This window comes from Triticum aestivum, chromosome 3A, assembly GCF_018294505.1.
Source record: "Triticum aestivum cultivar Chinese Spring chromosome 3A, IWGSC CS RefSeq v2.1, whole genome shotgun sequence".
NCBI lineage: Eukaryota > Viridiplantae > Streptophyta > Magnoliopsida > Poales > Poaceae > Triticum > Triticum aestivum.
In genome coordinates, this window is record NC_057800.1 from 13421189 (window position 1) to 13426578 (window position 5390).

Sequence of the window (5390 nt, forward strand, 5' to 3'; positions counted from 1 at the left end):
GGAGCGCGCGCTCCTGCATGCGAAAATATTTTTTGAAATGCCAAAAAATATTCAACAAAAAATTTATGTGTTCTTTATCACATCCAAATACTACATACAAATTTATAGGAAAAAAGATTACAAAATCAATAGCTCCCCGGACGCCCTATGCACCATTGGATCAGGGGCGCGAATCTTACAGATGGGGAGGGGACAGGTCAGCGAACAAAATCGTTCGGGACGAGGACTTGTCGCTGCGAACGCTTTTTCCTCCTCGCCGCACTCTCTTTCTCTTCCTTATCCATTCTTCCTACCTCACCCGCACCACTCCTCCTCAGCCCCGATAGCTAAGGCACCGCCGCTCGCCGGAGCTCCCCTCAAGCTCCCAAGCCAGGGCCGCCGGCCCTCTACATCGTCGCCGGATTTTCGGCGCCTCCCCAACTCTCCACCGCGAACAGATCTGCATCCCGTGCGCCATCGCCAGCCCAAGCGGCGGCGCCCTGCCGCGAGGACCAGAGGGCGACTCCGCACCCACCTGAGGAAAGCTGCTGCTGGCCGGCAGTGAGGCTGACCCGCACATATCCCGTGCGCCTTCGCTGGCCCATGTCCGGGGAGGCGAGCTTCGCGTCGGCCCAAGCAGCGGCCCCCAGCGTGAGGCCCGGCGGGCGAGGATGCGCCGACCTGAGCAAAGCTGCTGCTGGCCGGCGGTGAGGCTGATCCATTCTGGCCTCGCCGACCTCGCATCCGCCTTCCGCCGCGTCGCCCGGTGCCAGGCGGGCTCCCGGCGCATCTTCCTTTGTCTCACTGTCGCCTCCCTACTCGGCAGGCTCGCCCGTGACCGCTCGCAAAATTGATGTTGTAATTGTATGCTTGGTCATGTAAGTTGCCATGGCAAAATACTTTATGGTACATACATCGTAATAAAAGTTGCCATCGTTTTTTCATACAGTAAATGATGTATATGGCAATTAAGCATTATTGTGTGGGAAATTCATGGAATTCATTCATAACTTGCCAGAGAGGGGGATTCGCCATCCACGGGTTCGGCGGCGACGGTCTCCTCCCTACCTGCATCCGCGAGAGAGGCCACGACAGCTCGCCGACGGCGGGCCTCGAGGTGGCCGAGCGAAAAGCGGCGGTGCTCGGGGTCTTGGGAGCTCCTCACCACCACGGCCATGGTAGCGGCAACAACAGCCAAGACCATGGTCACGCCAAGCAGTAGCAGCCGTTCAGGTTCGTCCCGGGGTGCTTTACTCCCTGCAATTTTTGACGCAGTTTTTGCTCCAGCTCATGACAAACTACGTGTTGTGATGCTAATCGATCACATTTGTATGTCCATTTTTATCTGTACACCCACTGCAAAAACTATGCGATGTAATGCTAATCTTGACCAGATTTTGATGCATTTTTTTCACAAATAATTCATGGCAAATTATGTGATGCGATGCAAATGGAACCAAAACTCGTATGTGTAAATTGTTACAGTAATCTGTGTACCTTACACTACTTTTCTTGTGTTTTGCACTGATATGTGGGTTGCTCAAATTTTGAAGCAGCTTGGACGTTACCATCAGTTTCTAGTTCACTTTGGCATGTCTCAAATTCTGCAATATTTTTGCTAGCTGATTTTCTGACTCAAGTTGTGATAAATTAGTAAGTTTGCTATGTACTGAAGTTAGTTTAGTTTCATGTGTACCCGAGGTTCTGCTTGAAATAGTTACCATTGTATTAGACATATATTTGCCATCGTATTTAGCACGATATTCCTCGAGAATAGACACAATTACCACAACTCTGATGTATATTTTTTGCCTCCAAAGTTGCCATGCCTCACTATACAATTTTTCTTAAATTTACCGTCTCACTGTACATTTTTTCTTAAATTTTCCTGGAAGATGGCAAATATAGTTATGGAATCGTGGCACATTTAGTTCTCGGATTATGAAAAAATCATTGCTTTCTTGCCCTGGCAACTTTTGATTTTGGATCATTGTGCGGTTTTACTGTTTTCAAACATGGCAACTAATCGTACACTTTCTGCCATGTAAACATCAAAATTTTAGTTAATTCATCATGGCAAATTTAGTTTGCTCATCATAGCAAATTTGCTTCCCTGGAAGATGGCAAATATAGTTATCGAAGCATGGCAAATTTAGTTCTCGAATCATGGCAAATTCATTGCTTTCTTGCCATGGAAATTTTTTGATTTTTAAAATTGTCACTATACTTCTTGAAATTTTCAAAAACAACATAAAATGGAAAATATTGCGATGGCATGTTATGCTAATTATTTCACCTTTATCAACATGGCAAATTTACCTAAATCTTCATGACAATTTTTTAACATTTATTGCCATCGCAAGTTTTATTATTTATTTGCCATGTCAAATTTACCTTTTATTGACACGGTAAATTTACCTAACTACCCATGACAATATTTAACTTTTATTGCCATGGAAAGTTTTACTATTTATTTGACTTTTTATTAACATGGAAAATTTACCTAAATCCCCATGGCAATATTGAACTTTTATTGCCATGTCAAGTTTTACTATTTTTTTGCCATGTCTAATATATCTTCATTAACACGGCAAATTTACCTAAATCTACATGGCAATATTTAACTTTTATTGCCATGGCAAGTTTTACTTTTTTTATTTGCCTTATTAACATGGCAATTTTACCTAAATCCCCATGGCAATATTTAACCTTTATTGCCATGGAAAGTTTACTTTTTATTTTGCCATGGCTAATTTACCTTTGTTAACATGGCAAATTTATCTAAATTCCCATGGCAATTTTTAACTTTTATTGCCATGGCAAGATTTACTATTTTATTTGACCTATATTAACATGGTGAATTTATCTATATTAACACGGTGCATTTTTTGTTTTTTGCTTCACATGATGGCGAATTTATATAATAAAAGCATATAGATTTTAGTCCATATTTCTTGTCATCATGGTACCGATGCAAACTGCCATGAACTTTTTATTTCTGTTTTGTGCCATTTCACAAAAAAGATCTTTTTTTACCTTGGCAAAATTTGTTTATATTGATGATGGCAATTTTTGCTTTGAAACCATTGGCATTTTTTAGTAGTATCTTGTTTTTTCAAAAAAGTTATCTATCATGACATTTCTTTTTGGACTTTTTCGGTGATGGCAAGTTCATATGTGTCCCCACTGCACATTTTTGCCATGTTTTTGATTGGTAAACAACAATAATTGCCATGGAAAATTCATACATTTTGACATCTTTGCAAGGAAGATCTTTATGGTTCATTCATCTTATAGTGGTAGAGATCTCATGGTTCATTCATGAATTTTTATTTTTGGAGCATTTGTGATTATTTTTCAGTGCATGGCAAAATCTGGCCTTTTTTTGAGTGGAGCAAAATCTGGCCTTTATTAGTTACGCCCAATAGTGGGCTTTTTTATTCACAGTAAAAATTGGTGCAAACTGGGCTTTTGTTTCTTTTTCTTGTTTCACAACAAAAAGGCATGTAGGCCGATGAGGTAGGGTGTTCGGGCTGGATGATTCTCGTCCCGAACGCATGCGTTCGATCGATGCCTCCCACGGGACCGAACGAATTGTTCGGTCTGGGGCTCCCCCAGACTGAACGTTCGGCAGTTATCGGGGTCCAAAGATTAAAAAATTTGGCCTGTGAAAAGAAAAACAAAATAGACACCAAATCTAACCCCAAAATGTCATCCTAAATTAATTTTTTTTCACCGGCGAAACACCGCTGCTTTGTTTCGCATGAAATTTTTTAAGGATGCATGCGATACCAACACAAACATCTACAAATATTTTTTGAAAACATTTACTATATTTTTTTGTTTACTATTCACGCGGGAGCGCGCGCTCTCGGGAGCCAAAACGCCATTCTCGGGGGGTATGGCTGGAACCGTGCAAGTAAACATGATTATACATGGGGACGGGTCGAGCTTGCAAAAGCCCGATCTTGGCCTGAAGCCCGAAATTAACTCTTTTTCTGAAGACTGAGCCAGGCCCAAAAAGTTGACTGAAGCCCGACAGCTTGACACAAATGATGTTGTTAAGTCTCCACATATGTAAGCCCGACCTGAATACCAGGAAAATATAATCCCAAGCCAGGGCCGAATAATTTTTTGGGCTGTAAACTGAAGCCCGAGCCTTGCTCGAAAGTCAAGCCGACCCAACATGACCGAGGGGCCCAATGCAGGACTTTTGGGCCTGGCATTACGAGAAATCAGGACAGTTCTCTGTCCGTTCTGCTTACCGGATGTTATAAAAATGAAGCCTCTTCGTCGACGGGAACGTCTCCTCCCACTGAAAGCGCATCACCGGAAGTCCTGAAATAAATCCAGGAATAATGCGATCATCAGGACTTGAACCCTGGTGGGCTGAGGATACCACTATCCCTCGAACAATCCAACTAAAGCCCCAAAGGAATGGATGGTTCGCTAGTGTTGGTATGTATGGGATAGTTACGTACTAGGTAGGGCTGAAATTAAGCTATCATTCTTTTTGGGAAAGAAATGAGGCTACCTTACCTGTGTCTGTCTTCTCTTTGTGAGGGTGATGGAATTATGTGTACATACTACCAGTAGCCAAAAGCATGTGTTCGAACAGTAGTCGGTTGTGGTGGGATTTGTTTCGTGGCAACAAGTTTTTTTTTTGAATCATTCCTTTTTTAGGTAACTTAGAATCATTCTTTTTTTTTGTGTTAACGTGTAGGTATGATGCAAAAAAAATGGGCCAGGAGCATTTTTTGGTCGATTTTGGGCTGGGTGGAGTATCTTTTTTTTCTCGACTTATGTCTGCTCGATCGAGTTGACACCAACCCCTCAATTCAATGCCTTAACCGTTGTTTACAGGTGTTCTCGCAATCTGGCGCACACCCCCTTCCACCTCGGGCTCACCTCATATAACATTTTTTTTCTTATTCGCAAAACATGTCACGCATGAGGCACGCCAGATTACGACCAGTCCATGTAGTTTTTTATTCTCAGCGGTTTTGTAATTTCTAGAAGGTTCCAACGGTGTTCTGGGAGCAGTTTTCCCCTGTTTTTTTTTCAGGATGAGTTTTGTACCATTTTCAAATTTGTCAATTTTCTATCTAAATCTGCAAAATTTTCCAAAATTCTTGAATCTTTTTCAAATTTATGATATTTTTTAAGTTCGTATTTTTTATTTTTTTTAACTTTTATCCAATTCATGAGCTTTTTAAAAAAATTGTGAAATTTCAAATTCATGAATTTTTCCCATTTTCATAAACTTTTTCCAAATTTATGATTTTTAAAAAAAAATCCATGAACTAGAAGCATAACACAGACAAGCAAAAAAGAGAGGCCAGCATGTTGAGTTGAGCGAGCGAACAAACTAGGAAGTTTAGCGAGGGAGCGGAGCTTAATGGGCCGCGGCC

General features: G+C 41.7%; 1 long non-coding RNA gene across 1 annotated transcript; it reads left to right on the forward strand.

Moving 5' to 3' along the window:
- Positions 1-232: 232 nt before the first annotated feature.
- LOC123057558 (uncharacterized) lies at positions 233-1469 on the forward strand. The gene is made up of 2 exons (XR_006426883.1): positions 233-857; positions 998-1469. It is a non-coding gene; the product is annotated as an uncharacterized lncRNA (long non-coding RNA).
- The last annotated feature ends 3921 nt before the right edge of the window (positions 1470-5390 follow it).